General features: G+C 35.2%; 1 pseudogene; it reads right to left on the reverse strand.

Moving 5' to 3' along the window:
* Positions 1-1,516: 1,516 nt before the first annotated feature.
* Positions 1,517-2,675, reverse strand: LOC103122178 (small ribosomal subunit protein eS1-like; annotated as a pseudogene).
* Positions 2,676-23,483: the final 20,808 nt, after the last annotated feature.

Consider the following 23,483-nt stretch of genomic DNA (forward strand, 5'->3'; position numbering starts at 1 on the left):
AAACTCAGTTGTAATCTGTATTTTTAGTTAATTTACTATGAAAAAATGTATAATACTGATATTAATTACTTAATTCAATGACTTAAAAAATCTCAATACTTCTATTTGTTGTGGTTTTCTTTTACCACTGGTTTATAAAACTACATAGTGTCATAACATACACCTCTGTGTTTACATCTCATTGCACCTGTCACCAAAGTTCTAGTATAATTCTACTATTAAAATTGTCTCTCTTCCCATTCTTACCACCCCCTTCCCATTTCTTTCAAGTTATCACTATTATTTTTTGCTGGACTAGACTATAAAACTTGCTTATGCAACAAAGCAGAACTTGGACTGCAGTTGGTGTATTATACTAAAGTAAAAACCTCTGAGGTTGGAAGGAGGATTCAGGTCCTAGAACAGGATGACAGAGGAGAACCTAGTGGGGATTGAATTATTATTTGGAAAACTGAGAACTATTACACATGTACAAACTATTATATTTTACTGTTGACTGTAAACCATTAATCCCCTGATACAGAAATTAAAATAAAGCTGTTTATGCAAGTTTATTTATTGAAGACTTTCATTTTTTATATCCAACACTTGAGTGAAAGTGCAATGTAACTTCAAATTACTTGTATAGAACAATAAATTTGAGTTAATTTGGGGTTTTTGTTTATATGATTCAAATTATGATAACTGCATATGCATTAAGAAGTGAAACAGCCTTTTCTGATTTAAGTAGAATAATAAAGAGCAGAACACTATTGACACCTAGAACTGGTCAGTAATGAAGTACATGAGAATCTGTTCATAAACTATGTGGTGGCTCACCTCGTTGAGTGCACACATTACAGTGCACAAGGACCTGGGTTCAAGCCCCTGGTCCCTACCTGCAAGGGGAAAACTTTACGAGTGGTGAAGCAGGGTTGCAAGTGTCTCTCTGTCTCTCCCCCTTTTCATATCCCTGTCCCCTCTCAATTTCTAGGTATCTCTATCCAATAAATAAATAAAGATTAAAACAATAAAAAATAAATAAATAAACTATATGAAGGGAACTTTTAAACACCAAGACCTAGACTATTATGAGTGAGATGAGCTATTCTAAAGATGTGTGTTGACATACCTTCCCCTATGAATAGTAAATTGTCAATACTGTATGGGATGAAATGAATGTACACTGGGCTTCAGTAGGAGGGCTTTTTTGAGGGAGAGAACTTTTATCAGTCTCATTAACCAAGAATGATAATATGAAACACTTGTTGCATCTAAATACTTGGCTAATTCCCCAGCATGACCCTTTTCCAAGGATTTCTTTTTTAAAGTTCTGAAACTGTACATGGGAGAAATCTAAAAAAAAAACATGAAAATAAACACCAAAGGAAAATTTTCAGGTCATAATAAAAAGAAATATTTTATAATGGCAAATTGATCAAACAGCAGAATAATATAATCATATATATATATATATGTATAATACAATTTCAAAACATTTCATTTATGATTTAACACAGAGGAGGTATAGACAAACTTATTTTTTCACAAATAAAACTTTTTATTTGTTATTAAAAGTCTGAGTTTAGACAGATTCTTGGACTGGTGGTTGATATCCATCGGCCCGCTCAACTTTAGCACCAGTCTCATCTCCAGTAGTTTTCCCAGAACTACCACTTTCTCCATGAAGCTCCATGAGTTTTCTCAATTCAAACTTGGGCTTCTTCAGCATTTTCACTTTTCTGTTCTTTTTTTTTTTATATTTATTTTATTTATTTATTCCCTTTTGTTGCCCTTATTGGTTTTTTTTTTTATTGTTGTAGTTATTATTGTTGTTGTCGTTGTTGGATAGGACAGAGAGAAATGGAGAGAGGGAGGGGAAGACAGAGAGGAGGAGAGAGAGACACCTACAGACCTGCTTCACCACTTGTAAAGCGACTCCCCTGCAGGTGGGGAGCCGGGGTTCGAACTGGGATTCTTATGCCGGTCTTTGTGCTTTGCGCCACCTGCGCTTAGCCTGCTGCACTACAGCCCGACTCCCCATTTTCACTTTTCTAACAAAGACATCATGAAGTGGGTAAATAGACTGGCAAGCTTTTTCTATGTCTTTCCCAATGCTATCGGGAATCAACTTATTGACCACCTCTTTTAAGTCATTTGTCTGCACCTCTCGGGTCATGATTTCCATCATCTTTTTCTGAATCTGTCAAACTTGTTGGTGTTGAGCATAAGAGTTTTTTCGCATCTGGTTGTTGCATTTTTTAGTAAACCCCACACAGAATAGACGATGCAAATAGCCATCGGTAGTCTTTACATCAACATGAGCTTCAATCATGGTCTGCCATTTTTTTACCATGGAGCACATTTTATCGCTGGTGAGTTCCATGCCATGGAAGTTAGTCAGGCAGTTTTTACCTTGAACATCCTCAGTAATGAGCTTGAATTTTCTAAATGCAACTTCATCATTCTGCAGATCAGCAAGGCTCACTTCAAACACATGACCCTTCAGGCCACCAGACGCGATCTTGGTTCCTTGAGTTCTTGTGACTAGTGTCTTCCCAATATTCCTTATGTTGAACATTGCTGGCGCTTTCACATCGTACCAGTCCTTCTTCAAAAATGGATCAACCACTTTCTTCTTGGCTCCCTTTTTGACACCTTTCTTTTATAAGGCGCTTCTTTTTGCCGACTGCCATGGTGCTGCTCCAGACAAACTTATAATTAGCAATACATTACCACAGCTCTCTCTGTAGCTAAAAAAGAAATGATACAAAGGCATCAATATGATCTAACCTGGTTATAAATTGAGCAAGTTTGTATATATATATATACACACACACAGAGAGACTACATATACAACTCTATACACAATAAATGAGAAACAAGAACAGAAAGTGGAAAAGTAAGTTTGAACTGGGTTTGGTGTACACTAAAGCAAAGGACTCACAATGGGGGTTGGGGGGCTTTTAGATCCTCATGTATGATGGTGGAGGGGGGACCTAGGCTGGAGGTGAGAGTGTCTGGCAGACATATATCATGGTGAGTTGAGAAATTTTACCCGTGTCCACAACTGTACTTACTGTAAACCATTGAGACCCCAATTAAAAAATGCAAAAAATTCACATTTTTACAATACATGGAAGTTATCAAAATATTTACTAAAAGTTATTACACACGTTTACAGAAAGAAAATCTGTTATAAAATAGTCATGTGAACTTGTCTAATACAATGAGACTTAAACTAGTAAACAAAAGCAAATTGTGAGATTTAAGTTAGAGTACTGTATACATATTGTAGACTTGTGTCCTATTACAATCCTGAACTATTACTCTTAGACAGTAAGAATGTCTAGCATCTGAGTCAACAAACCTACATATGGATATAGATCCCAAAAATCATTTAAATCAGGGACTTGAGCTTATATTCATTCATTTATTCATGGCTACAGCATCAATTATTCAAAAATATAAGGGAATAAACCCAAATATCCATCAGCAGATAAAAGAATAAATACAGGCAGTTGGGAGGTAGCGCAGAGGGTTAAGTGCACCCAAGCTAAGCGCCAAGGACCCACATAAGGATCCTGGTTGGGGCCCTCGGCTCCCCACCTGCAGGGGAGTCGCTTCACAAGCCGTGAAGCAGGTCTGCAGGTGTCTTTCTCTCCCCCTCTCTGCCTTCCCCTCCTCTCTCCATTTCTCTCTGTCCTATCCAACAACGACAGCAATAACAACAATAATAACTACAACAATAAAACAACAAAGGCAATAAAAGGGAATACATAAATAAATAAATAAATGGACAAAAATAATATACCATATACATACAATATTATTTGGCTTATACAGGAAGAAAAATCTGACACATGTAAAATTAATTAAACTGGAAGTCATAAAAAGTGAAATAAACCGATCACAAAAGGTTAAACACTGTTAGAACTCCGCTCATATTAGGTATTAAATTAGTCAGATTCCAACAAATGTATTTTTATATTTATTTATTCCCTTTTGTTGTCATAGTTATTATTGTTGTTATTGGTGTCGGTGTTGTTGGATAGGACAAAGATTTGGAGAGAGGAGGGGAAGACAACGAGGGAGAGAGAAAGACACCTGCAGACTTGTTTCACTGCTTGTGAAGCGACTCCACTGCAGGTGGGGATCCTTACTCAGGTCCTTGTGCTTGGAGCCACATGCGCTTAACCCACTGAGCTACTACTGGCCGACTCCCTCCAAAAAATACATTTTTTAAAAATATAATTTTTATTTGCTGGCTTATTTGGATAATTTATCTGGGCTTCTGTCCTGTTTTATTGCTGAAGAATTTTTTTTTGTCTGCCATTAAATGTGTTATTTGAAATTTGTATCCTGTGTGTTTACATATGTAGGTTTGTTCAGATGTTTTCTTCAATGTATTTATCTCTGTGCTAGATATGTGGATTCTGTTTCCTCTGCGGATACAACTGAGTCCCAGGAAAGATTCCTATAGGAACCCCACAGAGATAGGGTATAGCTTTACTTGGGATGTTCCTGCTGCCTTAGGGTTTAAGAAGGTAATAGATAGTTATCGAAAAGGTAGGTCAATTGAAGCGAATACCTGAGCAACTCCTAAACAACAGAACAATACACCCACAAGTTTCTCTGACCACATTGCACCAGTCAGGTGGGATTTGCCTGGATCAGATTTTAGGTTCTGTGTGTCAGAGCTGGAGTTTTGGTGCAGGCTTTAATAGCCAGTTGAGATCCATTATAACTATTGATAACTTCACTGTGTTCTTACTTGTTGTGGCTGAAATCTTTGGTAATTGGCCCCACTATCCTGGGAGGTGGTTTTTTGAGATTTCTGTTACTGTTCAGATTTGGAACAAGGCAAATCTGAGCTGTTGCTTTCCGGACCCATGAAGCCAGCCACTTTGTGATGCGTTTCAGGAATGAGAGATGCTGTTACTCTGGTAGGTGTTATCCTTGCCTCTGGTAGCTGAAAAGTAGTGTGTAGTTTGCTGCTACAAAGATTGGTGAGACTCCTGTATTCAAATAGTACAGAGACACAGACAAACCGCACAAGTACAAAAGCAAGCAAAAAACGAGCAAACTTACAAAACACACACACACACACACACACACGCACACATCCCTCAAAAAGAAGAAGAAAATAAACCAAATCAAGGGGTAGGGATGTAGTGCAGCAAGTTAAGCACATATGGCACAAAATGCAAGGACAGGGTAAGGATCCCGTTCGAGCCTCTAACTCCCCACCTGCAGTGGGATCACTTCATGGGCAAAGCAGAAGCAGGTCTGCAGGTGTCTTTCTCTCCCCCTCTTTGCCTCCCCTCCTCTATCGATTTCTCTCTGTCCTATATAACAACAACAGCAATTACAACAAGGGTAACAAAATGGGGGAAAAATGACCTCCAGGAGCAGTGGATTCCTAATGCAGGTGCTGAGCCCCAGCAATAACCCTGGAGGCAAAAAAAAAAAAAAAAAAAGAATGAATGAAAAGAAAGGAAGAGAGAAAGAGAAAGAAAGAAAACAAATCAAAATGCAACTACCACAGTAAAAAAGATCACAGACAGAAAAGAAATAAACAGAGTAACAGAACAGGTAGGTATAGACTCTCAAATGGACATCAAGAAACATAAAAAAGTCACGGAAAAAGAAAGAGATGACGAGGAAGAAAAGACTAGTTTTCTAAAATATTTTTCTTTGCAAATCCGTACTTCATGGATTGGGGTTCATGGGTTGGGGGTGTAGCTACCTGCTTGTTTCAGGAAGCAGATCAACAGGTTGACTCTGGTCTACCTGCTGTTCAGCAGCAATAAAGGGAAAACCATACACACTGGCAATATTTTCAGATTCTAGTAAGACTGGCCTGAAGACAGATTGTCCCTTCAGAAATCCCTGCTCAGGGTTGTGGCCCACTTATTTCTCACTGCCACTGGAGCTCTTATGTGTTACCAGTAGGTCTGATTGGTTGTTCTCTCTGTAGAGTCAGTCTAGGTACAACACTGGGAGGTTTAGTCTCCTGGCTTCCAGTAGCCACAAGCAGTTCACTGGAATTTGCTCCTGTGCCATTCCCACAATTTACTGCCCCAAATATTCTCTAGGGACCAAATTTGATGGATGGCCAGACCTGATTGTTTAGGTAGCCAGCTTGAGCAACTTTACACAAGGGGCATTAGGATTTTTTTTTTTTATGACTACAGTCAATAATTTATTGCATAGTTTTTAAATCACAAGTAAAACAATGAAGGACTTGGGTAATTATGTCTTTTAACTATACAGTTAACATTTATATAGTGTCTAATGCTTGCTATAAAATACTAGGAAATTGACTTGTTATAACAGCACTCCTATCTCCCTTTTAACTCCAAATTTTCCTTAGATCTTATGTTACTCTTACATGTTCCAGTTTTACAACATTGAATTTATACACTTGTTTAGTTCTATGTCTATGTCTATAACTAAATTTAAATTATACTCATCAAGGTTTTATTTTTTTGTATGTCATCTGCTTTTTAAAATTTTTATTTATAAAAAGGAAACACAGACAGAAACCATAGGATAAAAGGGGTACAACTCCACACAGTTCCCACCACCAGAACTCCATATCCCGTCTACTCCCTCCCCTGATAGCTTTCAGTTGTTATGTATTTTTTTTCTTTTAATGTCTCAAACCGTTCTATGCACAGACCATAGGCTGAGTATATGGCCCTTCAATCTAAGCACTTAAGATTTCACACGTGTAATCAGACTGAATTTTAACAGTGGTCTCAAATTGTTAAACATTTCTAATAATGATATTTTCTTTGAAATGGTGATTTTCCCAAAAGCCCAGACCAGGCAGAACAGAAATATATAATTTCTGTATAAATGTACTCTATATAGTTTCACCTAAGATAGTATTTTTCAAAACTTTTCTTATCTTGCCATTCTTTGCTTAAACAGCACCAAACTTACTTCTTCCTCCCCTTCTAATACTTTAAAGTTGTCTCATGTTTCTAGGGCTTGTGTTTCCATGTCTGTTTTACTGTGTATCCCCTTGCTGAGAATTAAATACCCCTTTTTTAATTTTTTAAAATTGATTTTCCCTTGTTTTGCCCTTGTTGTATTTTTAAAAATTTTATTATTGTTGTTGTTATTGATGTTGTCATTGTTAGACAGGCCAGAGAGAAATGGAGAGAGGAGGGGAAGACAGAAAGAGGGAGAGAAAGATAGACACCTGCAGACCTGCCTCACCACCTGTGAAGCGACTTCCCTGCAGTTGGGAAGCCAGGGACTCAAACTGGGATCCTTCTGCTGTTCCTTGAGCTTTGCACCACTTACGCTTAGCTCACTGTACTACCGCCCGACTCCCAAATACCTCTTTTCATTTTAAACTTTTTATTTGTGATTTAATAATGATTAGCAAGATTGTAAGCTAACAAGGAAACAATTCCATACAGTTCCCCAATTCCCACCACCAGAGTTCCATATCCCATCCCCTCCACTGGAAGCTTCCCTATTCTTTATCCTTCTGGGAGCATGGATCTTTTATTTATTTATTTTTGTATTTTCAAATTACAGAATTACACGTCGACAAGGGTTTGAATCCACACCACTCCCCTACCATTCTTCACTCTCCCCACTGCAATCCACCACAGTTCCCCTAAAGTTGTAGACATGCGCCGACCATCTTCTTTACAACTATCTGTCCACATTTATACAAAGTATTAGGTATTCTCATGCATGTGTCCTGGAGCACTTCTGATTCTAGTACATCTGTGGAGCTATGGCTTTCTTTTCTGACTTTAAACTCTAAGTTATTTCATAGCATTTCTTTCTTTTTCTTTTCTTTTTTTTTTCTGGAATACAAGGTCTTTTACTTCTGCAATGTGGTCCTACATATTCTTTCTCTTGGTTGGGAGCAGACCTCTGGAATGCAGCCTCCCAAGACTTGAATGTCAAGTTCCAAGGCTTAGGGGTGGGAAAGAGGAAAAACAAAAAATCACAGATCTCTGGATGTTTTTCTTCAGTGTGCTCAGCCCTGCTATTCTTTTGTGGCTTTTTTTCCAGGATGTTCTCTGAAGTTCCTCATATACTCTGTAATCTTCATCCTGGATAGGCAGATCAGGATCTGAAGAGATTTTTTTGAGGACAAGCTCCCTGCCATCTTGTCTCCATCCTGAGAATTCTTATTTTAATCTTACCTTCAGGTGACTATAGTGAGAAGAATGGTCCTAAAATTTTCCTTGTTGCCAAGACACAAAATCATGAGAGATAATGAATAATATTTCCCTAAACTGATCAGTTCCAAATTCATGTTATATTGAAACAAAATCTGTAATAGACATGGGTACCCAGAAGTAGGTTACTACCATTAACAAACCCTAAAATATTTTGCATTATATTTGGGTCCACGTGGCTATCTACAACTGATTTAATATCTATAAGGCTCTTGACTAGGTAAATTCAACTAGACTAAATAAATGAAACAGCCTCTGTAGCTGAGATAGTCACTATTCAATCAAAATCTAATAAAAAGGCAGCAAAAGTCAAACAAAATTTTTATTATAGAGACAGGGAGACAGAGAAAGAAAGAGAAAGAGAGAACAGTGTACTGACACTTCCTTCAACGTGGTGTGATCCAAGTCTGGGTCATGCACATAGAAAATCAGCACACTATCCAAGTGAGATATTTTGCCAGCCCCAGACAAAAAATATATATATATATAGTGGTGTTTTCCAGGAACTGAGAACTGCAGACAATGAAATAGCAGTGATTAATGGGCAAAGAATTTTAATTGTAGAAGTGAAAAAGTCCAATGATGGATGGTGGTGTTAATTGTATCAAAATGAATGTACATAATAACACTAAGATGTAGACTTGATGGTTAAAATGACAAATTTTATGTTAGTCTTTTTAAACTTAAAATAGCAAGGAAATACTATAGCAGACACACATGTATGCACACACACACACACAGACACACACACACACACACAAAATAGACTTTCATTTGTTTTCTGTTTAAAATCCCAACTCCTTTTGACATTCAGAGGACTCATTTGTAGTCTGGATTTTGCCAACCTTTTTAATACAACTTTTTAATTCTGTCCTTTCTATCTTAATCTTCTTTGGTTTTGATACTTGGGAATGTCATTCTCATAACCTTGACATTGTAATTTTCTCTTCTTTCTAGATATTTAGCTGACAAAAGTTTTCAATCTTTAATATCAAGTAGCATATCATAGGTAGTAGGTCATAATAAATACCCTTTCCAAGTCTCTCTCTCACACATACACACACACTCCACACATCATTGACTAACAACAAATAATAATATACCTCTTGTTTTTGCTGAATTGGTTTCTAATAATATTCACTACAAAGCAAAAACATTTTATTTATTTTACTTTCTTTTAAAATCTTATTATCTTTATTTTTTATTGATTAGAGACAGCCAGAAATAAAGAAGAAAGGAGGTGATAGAGAGACCGAGACAGACAGACACCTGCAGCCCTGCTTCACCCCTTACAAAGCTTGCCCCCTGCAGGTCAGAACCGGAGGCTCCAACCTGGGTCCTTTCCCATTTTAACATGTGTGGTCAACCAGGTGCACCACCACTTGGCTCCCATTTATTAATTTTTTCTATTGATTTATTTTTATTCTTCAGCTTAAACAAAATCATTAGGTCCTGGAATGTTATTTACATTCTTTAGCACTATTTTTCCACATTTAAAATACACTATGACCTAAGCATATTTCATACAATATATGTTGAAAAAGGCATTACTTGTCATGGGTGCTTATAATGCACAAACCCACACTTGTTTGCTTTAGCAATATTTAGCATACAAAATTCGCAGATTTTGAAACAAATCTGTAATATACTTAATTTATTGCTTCTGTGTTTTAGGTACTTAGTTTGAAAGAATTTTTTTTTTCTTATTGGTGGACTAGTGTCTTACAGTCAATAGTAAAATACAGTAGTTGGCACATGAATAACATTTCTCATTTCTCAGTGTTCCACATAACACCCTAATCCTTCACCTCTGCCATCATGTTCCAGGACTTGAACACTCCAACCACACTCCAAAGTCCTTTACTTTGGTTCAGTAAACCAGACAGAATTTTAATCATACATTTAAACAAAAGGCTGATAAAATTAACACTAATAGGATAGTGAGACATTAAAATTAATCTTAGATTATAAAGAAATGATATTTTATTGAATATATTCAAATGTCTTTAGCAATCTTCAGAATGCTCCTGTAATAGTGTAAATATTTAATTTTACTTTTACCATATTATTAAATTCATATGAATGTTTCTTTCCAAATAAATATGTGTGTATTATATAAAATCATCAAAAGATTATCCTTTCAATAAGAAACAGGAATTTGGACTGCCAGAATAGCTGCTTGCCATGTGTACTGCCAGGTTCAAGTCTAGATATGACTGAAAACTTCAGTTCAGGCCTCTTTGACTCAATTTTCTGTCTCTTTGCCTCTGTCTCTATCTGAAAAAAAATCATCTTAATGTAGTAGAAGCCTGATGATGAACAAAAATAAAGAAGAAATGATTTTTCTTTAAAGTAAGCATGCTCAGAAACTACATTATTAGCATTTTACAGTGAAATAAATTTTCCCATTCTGATCACAGGATTGGGGTCTCAAACTCAGATTGTGTGTGTGTGTGTGTGTGTGTGTGTGTGTGTGTGTGTCTTTCAATTTATGCACATTGTTATAGATTAAATGAAGGCAATAATGGCAACTGAACTTTGGAGATATAAAGAGTCCATAATACACCTAAAGTTATTTTTTTTATTATACATGTTCTGTGCACTACTTAAAACTGATCTGTGATATATTCTTACATTTATGTCTTTCTATATAGATATATCTATATTAACAGAAAATTAGTAGATATAATTATAAAGTTGCAATTTGATAAACAAGCCACACAACTTATCACATGGTTAAGTGTAGGTATAAATTACTATTATGGATCGTTAATTTCACACTTGAGAGATGAATGCATTTAAAACTCTCTTCCAAAATGATTTAGCAAAACTTAACTCTATTATCATTGTATATAATTCACTAAAATATGAAGCTTCCTTACATCTGACATTCTACTTAAGCTTCACTCAAATTTATAATTATAATGATGTAATTACTTAAATATAAAATAGAAGAAAACACTTATAAAATAGAATACTGTTGGGGTTAGGTATTGGTGCACCTGGTTGAGCACACATGTTACAGTGCACAAGGATCCGGGTTTGAGGCCCTGGTCCCTATCTGCTGGGGGGAAGCTTTGCGAGTGGTGAAGCAAGGCTGCAGGTATCTGCCTTTCTCTCTCACTCTGGGTTTCTGGCTGTCTCTATACAATAAATAAATAATAAAAATAAAAAATATAATACTGCATAGAAACAACACTTGGATAATACAGCATGTTGTTCTCATTTTTGAAAAATGTTCCTGTTAAAAGTTCTTATTTTAAATGATTATTTTCATGAATCAGTTCTCCAAATTTAAAACAATGACTAACTTATTTAAGTAACAAGTAGAAGAATTATTCATTTTAGAAACTTCATTATTATACTGCTTTACTTATTTTCAACTTGTCAGTTCTCTGTGTCAGCCACCAGCAGGGGCTGATTGAGGTTTGGAAAGGTGAGACCTCTAGCCAGAAAAATGTACACAGAGCCTACTTTGATGGTGCAAGAAGGTGACAGTGCACTCACTTATTGTTTCCAGCAGAGCCTTTGATCATGTAGGTAGATACAGTTAGCTTAGTCATGTGCAATAGTCAGCTAGGTCTTTTCATAAGAAGTACATTGTCAGCATTACATCATACATTAGTGCTAAGTGTAAAAGGTATGGAGTGCAACATGGGCTTTGAGCCAGCAAAACACAGATCTTGAGCAAAACTTATCATCAGGGCTTTATGCCATAGTGCAGACCAGCCAGACCATGATTCCTGCTGTTATGAACGAGGCTGGAACCACAACAATCTCACTATCTTTTCTTGACTGCTTCACTCATTAGCACAGAAGTCAAATTCACATCATTCATTGTAATAGAATATCATCCTCCAAAAGATGTTAATGTGCTCTCCATAGAAACCAGCTACATCTTTAACTTTGGGATAAACTTCGGTGATGATGTGATTATGTTGAGAATTTTGAGATGAGAGGTTTTTTTTTTTTTCTGGATGTTAGGTGTACATTCAATGAAGTCATAGAAGTCTTTATAAAAGGATAGAAAGATAAGAATTGGAAAGATATGACCATAAAAGAAAGAGTGAGAGGCAGATGAATAAAGAGGAGGAAAGGCAATAGACAGGATGATACACATATTAGATATATCCTTCTATAGATGACAAATTTCTATATACTTTGAACATCAACCTATGGAAACAAAATGAGGGCATATTGACAATGTCATTTTGTCTTTCAAGATGGTGTAAAATGATCATAAGTCAAGTGATGCAGGGGATCTTTAGATACTAATAAGGTAAATGCATGGTTTTTCCCTAAAGCCTCCAGAAGGAAAACAACCCTGCCAACTCATTTAAGATTTCTATTCTCCAGAATTTTAATGTGATAATTGTGTGCTATTTTAAGCTACCACATTTGTAGTAATTTGTTGAAACAGCAAGTGAAAGCAAATGCACCTTCCCAACAAAATTTAGAATTTAGGTGGATGGTAAAGGACTGCAAAGATATTAACGTGAGAGCTCATCAGTCTACTGCCTCACACAACCTTTTTAAATGTTAAAGTGTCCTTGGGTCCTTGCCTGGAGGAAAAACAAAAACCTCCAGTTTTTAGTATGAATCACAAAACAGCCTCATCTACTTTCCAGTAAAAATTGAAGGGGAAAAAAAAGTCCTAAATACTTAGAGACTTCTTATGTTGCCAAAAACTTATTTCAAAAGACAAAAAAAAAAAAAAAAAAAAAAAAAAAGCAGCCAAGTCACAGAAGCCCTTGCTGTGTTTAAGTCCAAATGGTTTTGAGGTTAATTTACTTTAGGTTGCTCATGTGGTGATTCAGCTTCTGGGAATCAGGTGCCTGTCATTGCTACAACATTCTCTAAAATAATCCAAGCCATTTGGGTCAATTGAGATACAAATTTCTCTTCTGGTTGGAAGGGAATTGCATGTTTAAAAACAATCTTTCCTCTCTCACTTATGACAGGTCAGCACTTTTATTTTATGTAAAACCTTCCTCGGGTCACAGGCAGGCTAGTAGCTTGATAAATCCATTCAACGATCTGGCTCTGGGGCACCAAATTCCATTTTGTTTGAGATTGTTCAGAGTCAGATACAGGCACTCAACATAATGAGTTCATCTGGACTTTTCAAAGATCCTCTTTAACTTATTAATAGGAATTGCATATAATCATTAGAACATAAGTGGCTAAATTTGTAAACTCTTACCTTCTTTTAGTAGGTCATCCAGTTCTTGAAAAAATTCTAGAGTTACCATTTGAATTCTGTTACTTCCCCATCCATTGGAATTCAGCAATTGAGCAATGCTTTGGAATTCCACTTTCATGTCTGCGAAATATTTCCAACAGCTTCACAGCCATCTGTCAAAATAAACTGACTATAATTCTGCAAGATATAATTGTCCTGTTATGCAGACGTTCACTGGTCTGAAATTGTAGTGAACCCAGATGCTCCCCTTTCAAATGAGTATAAAGTATAGTTCACAAACTGTAGGATGTGAGATTCAGTGGTGAGGATTTTGATTTTTTACTTTTTCTATGACTCAACTCAAGCTCTATTCTAAAGTAAATGTGACTTCAAGCTGGTGGATAATTCAAATCTATAGTTGAATTATATTTATCTAGATTAACTTTGGATGACAAATTGAATATTTCCTTCTCAAGCTATAGTCCTTCAAGCCTATAAAAATACAGTTTTCATATTAAAATAATATAGTTCCATGAAATGTCAATAGCTAAAGTCTATATTAATTATAGAGAAAAATATTTATTAAGAATTCAGTTTTTAGTTTAGTGTATTTGTTCCTGGGGTAAGAATCTCTTATAAACAGAGAATGACATGTTTTAATCATATTGACACTTAAGATTTTATTTGATGTTAGTTATCTAGTTAACTGATTAATTCTAGACACTAATTTAGTTAGACTACATTATTTTTATTTTGTGTACATACAGCCTCAACAAAATCTTCTCCCACAGAGACACTGAACTAAAGCATCCTATGTAATGTTTATTCAACCTTGCTGAAAACATCTCCCAGGCTTCTGCATCTCTTTCTCCATATGTAACATCTATGAACATATTTTAATTTCATTTAACAAAGTAAAGCTAGTGGGGGCTGGGAGGTAGAGCAGTGGGTTAAGCAAAGTGCAAAGCACAAGGACCAATGTAAGGATCATGGTTTAAGCCCCCGATTCCCCACCTTCAGGAAGATTGCTTCACAAGTGGTGAAGCAGGTCTGCAGGTGCCTTTCTCTCTCCCTTTCTGTCTCCCCTCCTTTCTTGAGTTCTCTCTGCCCTATCCAACAACAGCAACATCAATGGCAAAAATAACAATAAGGACAACAAGGGCAACAAAATGGGAATAATGGCCTCCAGGAGCAGTGGATTTATAATGCAGTCACCGAGCCCCAGCAATAACCCCAAAGGGAAAAAAATAAAGTACATATTAAAAAATAAAAACAAATTAAAAATAACACTAAGTGTAGTTTACTCTACTTGCAAAAGCCAGTAAATCGCTTGGTATGCCCCCTCACTGTCCTGCCCTCCATTTTCCTTTCACTGGGGGGCTCTGTGCCTGCATTCGGAGTCCACTGCTTCTGCTGACCATTCTTTTTTGCATTCTTTTGCTGATCAAAACAAAGATCTTATGCTACTTATACTAAAAGTCCTCTATCTACCTAAAGTAGAAAAATTTTTTTCAAAAGAAACTATAAAATACTCTTAGCACGTGCTTACACCAGATGGAAGGATGGCATTGAGGACCTGTACAGGGAAACTCATTTGCTGTGGCTCTACTTTCTTGATGTGCAAGATTAAAGAAACTTGATAAATAAAAAAGAGGATGTTAGTAAAAAAAAAAAAAGTTAAGCGAGGTCACATAATATTAATTTTTGACAAATTTCATCAGGCTTCTGGGTCAGTGGTCTCATCACACTACTATTAGGATCATTAATGATGTGACAGCACAGTGATACTGTGTCATGAAGACTAGAGACAGGGATAGCTCAGTGTGAACTCAGACTTTGTCACTTGCTAGCTGGGAAGCAAAATTGACAAGTTTATTTTAACTTTGCTGATTCTAATATTACTCATTTGTAAAAATGGACATAATCAAGTTAAAAAAATACATTTCTAGGACTTACCTCAATTCATTCCATTATTGTGGCTAGTGTTTTAAACTGTTAAAAAAATTGAATTCAAGTGTGTCATCATTATTATTATTTTAATTTTCATGTTGACTATTGGATACAGACAGCCAGAAATCATGAGAGATGGGGAGTGATAGAGAGGGAGAGAGAGAGGGTAGATAGCATAATGGTTATGCAAACAAGTCTCATGCCTGAGGCTTCAGAGGCCCAAGTTCAATTTCCCATACCACCATAAGATAGAGCTGAACAGTGGTCTGGTAGAAAAAAAAAAAAAAAAAAGGGAGAGAGAGATACCTGCAACACTGCTTCACCCCTAACCACTAGCAAAGTTTTCTCTTCTGTAAGGTGTGGACTGGGGGCTTGAACCAAGGTCCTTGAACACTGTAACGTAAGTGCTCAACCAATTGTATCACCTCCCAGCCCTAGTGAGTCATTATTTTTAAGTTACCTGAAATTAGGAAAGAAAATTATCCAATCATGTATAAAATATAAAATCATGCATAACAAGACTTTCTAAAATGAATCACTTAAGAAAAAAATATTTCCAAAATGCTCTGCGCAATAGCAACCTTGAATTTGAGCCCCAGTTCCCTCCCTTCAGAGGGAAGCTTTATGAGTGGTGAAGCAGGTCTGCAGTTATCCATCTTTCTTCCTCCCTATCTCCCCCTCCTCTCTCAAATTTCTCTGACCTATCAAATAAAAAAGAAAGAAAGGGGGGGAAAAAGCCACTGGGAACAGTGGATTTTAGTGCCAGCACCAATCTGCAGTGATAAGCCAGTGTCACACTCAAACACAAAATCCAGAATGCTCAATAACATCTTTGATCACCATGGTAAATTTTAATTGCAAAATGGAAGTATGGATATAAAACTCCAAGTAGGCTTAATGATGAGTTATCTTGCCCAAATACTGTATCATAAAGATAACTAAATAAGGAATACAAATCCTGCCAAAGACTACGGAACTGTTTGATGCTTAAGATTATGTCTCCTTTCAGTAGCAAAGCTAGATAGATTGTAACCTCTTTTTTCTTAATTAGTTCATCAGATATTAAAATAATAAGTTAAGAATGTGATTCTGTCCTTTAATGTAATTCTCTACCTTTGCTCTCACATCCTTACATAAGAAAATAACTAATCTTGGTAGTGCAATAGGTTAAGCGCAGGTGGCGCAAAGCGCAATAACCTGCGTAAGAATCCCAATTCAAGCCCGGCTCCCCACCTTCAGGGGAGTCGCTTCATAGGCAATGAAGCAGGTCTGCATGTGTCTATCTTTCTCTCTCCCTCTTTCTCTTTCCCTCCTCTCTACATTTCCTTCTGTCCTGTACAACAATGACAACATCACTAATAACAACAACAATAATAACTACAACAACAATGAAAAACAAAGGCAACAAAAGGGAAAATAAATATTTAAAAAATTAAGAAAAAGAAAATAACTGATCTTTAATGAAGACAAATTGATTTTAATCTCTGCTCTGACTTACTTCAAATAGTTTCTACCATCATTTTAATCAGGTGGAATAAAATGAAATATTTATATTTACTTTAAAATAAAACTGTACAAAACACTTTAATTAAACATTCACTACTGTAACTGGAAAAATATTCAAAATTATAGTATAATTTTGTATTATTACATTATTTGTATTATTACATTGAGTGAATATGATATCCAAGTCAAATTATATCATCAGAATATATATAATATAATAATGTAATTAATATAATATAATATACATATACGTATACCAGAATACATATATATTACCTATTAAAGTGGAACAAAGATAGGACTGGATAGTATCAGACCTGGTTGAGTGCACATATTACAATTCACAGGGACCCCGGTTCAAGTCCACACCCCCCACTGGTAGCAGGGAAGCTTCATGACTGGCGAAACAGTGCTATTCTCTCTCTCTGCTCCTCTCTGTCTCTCCCGCCCTCTCAACTTCTCTCTGTTGCTATACAAAATAAATAAATAAATAATGTTTAAAGTGGAATACAGTGTGTGTGTGTGTGTGTGCATGCGTTTCAGTATTGGTACAAAAAGTGTAGCAGTATATAAATGTAGTTATACATAGCTACATACATAATGAGTTTATTCAATGATAGCATTTGATGTATATTCTGTTATATAGAATAAAGTAGAAATAACTTACAAATGTTACTATCAACACAAATGAATATAAGAAAATAAAATGGTCAACTTTATTTGAGTAAAATTAATAAAAATATATACATATTTTAGAAAACCTATTTACATCTTTTAAAAAGCATTATAAGCTTTACTATAGGTGAAGATTAATTCTATATAAATGGGGTCAGATACAATGTCCCTTCAGAGAATTAATAAATATTTCAAACAGATGAGCTCTCCATAGATAAATATATAAAATAATCTCATTCACAATCAAATCATATTTTTTCTGCCAGAGTTAGTAAAATTATAAATATATTCAGTTAGTATGTGATGTTTGGTAAGAAAATTTTGGTGGAGAAAAGTCTCGAATTTCTCAACATTAAAATTTTAAACAAATTTAGAATGATTTTTAAAATTTGGCAATTTTTCCCTCATAGATAAATAGAAAAACAAGAAAAACAAACAACAAAAATATAGGCTAGAAATACACATCTAATCCATTGAAAATATTACATTTAACATTTCTGTGATTTGTAGTATCCCACCAGTAAAACTCATGTACTTTTGCTCACATTTAATGTAAATGTATTATTTATATGTAGTCTATAAAAGTACTACAAAGGAAAAGTTTCTGAGTAATGGTTCCCTTCTTAATAAAGATACTATTCAAATTGAAGCATAATTTGAAATATTGAGTACTGTTGGAATAATTCATTTTGCTATGCTCTAAAATAAAATGTATATGAAACTTATAATGGGCAAAAATAGTTTAGGTAGATAAAAATGTATCTAATTAAATTAATAGTTATAACACAGGAAATATCTAGAATGCAAATTGAAAAGGGGGGGATTGAATCATTTTGAAGAAGAATAATGAACATTACTACTATTATTATTATTACTACCAGGGTTATCGCTGGACTCAGTGCTGGCATTTCAAATTCACTATTCCCACTGGCCATACCTCCCCCATTTCCCCTAATATTTATTAAATAGGACAGAAAGAGAAATTGAGAAAGTACAGGAAAAGAAGGGGGTGGAGAGAAGGCCAGCATCACTGTTCCTGAAGCATTCCCACTGCAGGTAGGGTTCAGTGCTTAAACCAGGATTCTTGAGCTTGTAATGTGTGCACTTAACAAACTGCACGACCCCCAGTCCCCCTCAGTTTGAATTTTTAAAAATGGCTTTATTTATTTATTTATTTATTTATTTATTTATTTATTCATTTTCCCTTTTGTTGCCCTTGTTGTTTTATTGTTGTAGCTATTAATGTCTTCCTTGTTGGATAGGACAGAGAAATGGAGAGAGGAGGGGAAGACAGAGAGGGATAGAGAAAGATAAACACCTGCAGACCTGCTTCACTGCCTGTGAAACGACTGCCCTGTAAGTGGGAAGCTGGGGTTAGAACCAGTATGCTTAAGCAGGTTCTTGCATTTTGCGCCACGTGCACTTAACCTGCTGCGCTACTGCCCCTCAGTTTGAATCTTCAAAGAAACTATGTGGTATGTGTTTCTTTTAACTCAAGGAACTTCTGAATCTCTAATCAGAGTGATGACTTCAATGGCTCATCTTGAGTACTGTCAATGCATGAATATATTACACAACTGGCCGCAACTACTACAACAGCAACAGTTTATTCATGCTAATATTATGGGGGAGGTAAATAGAATAGAAAACAGTTAAGTGACCAGATATTAAAAAAAAAAAAAAGGCAGGAATGCATCTGAGAGAATATACGTTGTGGATGAGCAAGTCCACAATTCTGGTTCAACTGTAACTTCTTTGGCTCCTCCTCCTCCTCTTCTCTTCCCTCTCCCCCACCCCCTCTCCTCTCCTCCTCCTCCTCCTCCTTCTTTTCCTTCTTCTTTTTTCATTCTGCATGCTAATAATGCAAATTTGCACTTACTTATCTGGGCAGAGGAGATTCTGATTGGAGGATTCTCAGATAGCACACACATTGGGGGTTGCATAGGCTATCTGAATGGAAGTAGAGGGAAATTAGACTAAGTGAAACAAGCTAGGAGAAAGAAAACTAACAAATGATCACACACATGTGGGATTTAGTAAAGAAAGGCAGAGTGAATGCTTAAATCCTTGACCTATACTTGCATATCTGAGATCACTAAATGGGGAGAGGATTGTAGGGGCTTAAGGGGAGTTACCTTGCAATGGAGAGAAAGGACACTTTGAGTAAAGTAAGATTCAGTTCACATATTATTTGGAGACATAATATTGTACCCTTGAGGTAATAAGTCTTGTATAATAACACCACTTGTAATTGGCAATTTTTATACAAGAATCCACAAACCCTACTCTGGGTTAAAAACTTGTCTAAATACCCTTATCTCAAACAATCAGAAACTTTGGAAGTATTTTCAATAAACACAAAATTTCATTAAAATAGGAAAAGACGATCATTTGAAAAAAAAAAAAAAATCACCCAGGGAATTCAACCCAAAGGTTATGTGGCTTCAATAATAAGTCAAATCTCATTATTTCTAGTAAATAAAAATAAGAAGGAAGATAATATGACATTGAAACTGAGATTATAGGATTATAAATTAATGAGGAACAGTACATTGTGGTGTTAATACTGTGGAAAATTGAAATATTTAAGTCTGTAAAAACTTTTAGAATGCAGCAATAAAGGCAAGAATGTGAAAAATAAAGATCAGAAAGATGATAAAAACAGAGAACAGATCATATACAGGGAGAGTACTTTCAGAAAAAAAAAAGCTCAGAATAAAATGATCAAATGCAAAGACTAAAGGAACAAAAATAATTGTCAGCTTTTGGGAACACACCAAAAATTCTAAAGCTATATGTCAAAAGAGGTTATCACAAACATGACTAAATTCATAAAAAGAAAAATTAAGTGTGTGAAGATAAAAATGTAACATTTTACAGAACTAAGGACCATATATATATATTGAGTTAGCAGAAACGTTGCAACACTTTTTTTTCACAGAAAGAAAAACAGAGAAAAATATGTCATGACTTTCCCAACAACCTATATTCATATGAAATCAAATATATTATTTAAGTAGTGTGTATTCATTTATCACACCAGAGCATAAATTTGTCATAGGTAGCATCTGGGGTCATCTCCTAACTTCATCCTTGTAGTTCCTAAATTCTGCTACTGAGATATAGCCCTGAGTGTCTTTGTCTACCTCCACAGCTAGACTGATTTTTGTTGATTTATTTCCCAGTGCTGGCATCATAAAAAGCATGTGATTTAAGAGAAAGCTTCAACATTTATGTAAGTCAAATTATTAGATCAATACAGGCTATCAGTTCAATTAATCTGAACTGAAAGATTTTTGAAGCTATCATTTATTAGTCATCTTTGTAGTAATAGTTCCATTATGTGGAACATATTAGTTATTAATACGACCAAGTTCGATCTATCATATATTTTACACAAGTCAAGATAAGGGAAATATTAATATTTGATCTGTTAAAAGAAGGATAAAAAGAAAAAATTGTGGGAATATGTAATTTATTGCTTTTTAATTTTTAATACTATTATAGATATAGCAATAACTCATTAATTTAGGCATTGTTTATAGTGACTCACATTATCTTAGCATTGAATTATAGTATCTAAGACCATATTCGCTTCATTTTAAAGTATTTGCTTTGGCTGGAGTGATGTCTCAATAGTATAGGATAGAATTTGAGTTCAATTCATGATACAGCCCAAAGTTTAAAGGTGCTCTGACTGCTCACAATCTATTGATTTCTTTCTCCTTAAAAAAATAAAATATTTTCATTCTGGATCTTTTCCAAAACAAATGAAAAAATGGTGATATTTCTATTGTAGGATCTTCTTCTTCTAGTGTTTGCCTATTGTAGGATTATTTTACTAGAATCCAAAATTCAGAAAACATTTTAAATAACACAACAACATACTAATTGTAGAAACTTTTAAGTCTATGGAGTTTTTTTTCTTTTATAATGATTTATTTCATCATATATTCTGGTTTTTAAAAATGTTTTATCGGAACTTATTTATTGGATAGAAACAGTCATAAATCAAGGTGGTAGTGTGAGATAAAGAGGAAGAAAGAGGAAGAGACACTTTCAGCCCTACTTCACCACTGGCAAAGATTTCCCTTGTGTGTGGTGACAAGAGGCTTCAACTTCAGGCCTTGTGCACTGTAACATGTGCATTCAACCACCTGGCACACCTGTGCCACCATTTGGCCCTTTATTCTAGTTTTAAAGTTTCCTGTTTTTTTTTATTTTACTAATTTTTTTTTATTTTACTAATTTTTTACTAATTTTTATTTTTTACTAATTTTAATTTTTACTAATTTTTACTAATTTTTATTTTACTAATTTTTTATTTTACTAATTTTTTTATTTTACTAATTTTTTTTTATTTTACTAATTTATAATATAGTCTTTAACACATAGGTATAACCTCTCATTTTCCCTTGACTGGTATGTCATAGACACACCAGGACCCCAATATCCCTTTATCCTGTTCCTTTTCCTCCTTCCCCAGAGTCTTTTACCTTGGTGCAGTAATATATGACACATCTATTCCTCGTTTCACCTTATGTCCTTTGTTCTTAATTTCTTCCTTATAGTGGGATCATTTTGTATTGGTTAAGACTTTGGATTTTATTGTATTTTTAAATTGTATCAATTTTTAATTAATTTTATTGTGAGAAATAGTAATATATAATTAGGGACAATGAAGTTTCCACCAACCAGTGAACAAGTAAAATAGCTCACCTGGATAGAGCACTCTGTTTTTATATACATCTTCTAGGTTCAAGATCATTTCATAACAAATTGAAGGAAAAAAAATTGATCATAAAGTCAGTCTTTCTCTATCCTATTTTTCCCTCTGCCTCTCACTTTCTATCTGAAAAAGTTGACCAGGATGCTTTTTGATGAATACAAATTCATGTCCATTTAATGTGATGTACAGTCATTTCATATGGTTCACTAGCAAGGCAAACTAATCTAAGGCTATAAACAAAAAGAATAGCTCCATCTGCTCTCTTAAGATTTATAACTCACGAATAAGTATCACTCCATTATTTTAAGATACCTCAGGGAACTGCAGTTACTGCTATTGTCACATTCTTAAAATTTTTTTTCTTTATTAATTTAATAATGATCGATAGGATGGTAAAATAAGAGGGCTACAAATTCCACACAATTACCACCATAAGAGTTCAGTATCCCATCTCCTCCATTGGAAGCTTCCCTATTCTTTAACCCTCTGGGAGTGTAAATCCAGGATCATTAGGGGACGCAGGAGGTGAGAGGTCTGACTTCTGTAATTGCTTCTCCATTGCAGTACAGGTTCCTGTGCCGAATATGAGGCCCAGATCAGATCGATGGAGTTTATAGTTAATGGTATGTATATACTTTTCCCATATTTGGAAGCAACTCTCTTCCCTGACCCAGCTTTCAAGTCCTAGTTCTAACTCCGACACCATCTCCCTAGATAATAACTTTAACTGACCTGCATGTTGGCTGTCAGACTCAGGCAAAAAATTAGTAGTCATGGACCCCTTGGAATAGACCTAAAATAGACTTCCTAGATTTTTCCAAAAAGAAGACTTCAAATCGCATGCTATATTCTGACTTACCTTTAGTTTTCTGATCATTAAACCATTTGTTTTGCTTTATATCTTAATGCTGTTTAGTCGCAAAGTTGCAGACGCTACCATGATATCAACCTGACTTCCCTGGGCAGATGATCTCAGCAATGTGTCCTGGAATCCCACCCCTCCAGAGACCTGTCACAATGAGAGAAGAGCACTGCTTAACTCTAGTTTATGGTGGTGCTGGGGATTGAATTTGGGACCTCAGATCCTCAGGCCTAAATGTCGTGCATAACCTTTGTGCTGTCTCCTAAACTGCACAATTTTATTTAAATGTAGATTCCCCCTTGTCTCTTATTCTTTTCAAAATAGCTAACTTTTTTTTCCAGTGAAAGGATCTGTGCCTTATTGTGATACTGAAACCTTTGTTTT

The sequence above is a fragment of the Erinaceus europaeus genome, chromosome 14 (genome assembly GCF_950295315.1).
Source record: "Erinaceus europaeus chromosome 14, mEriEur2.1, whole genome shotgun sequence".
Classification (NCBI taxonomy): Eukaryota; Metazoa; Chordata; class Mammalia; order Eulipotyphla; family Erinaceidae; genus Erinaceus; species Erinaceus europaeus.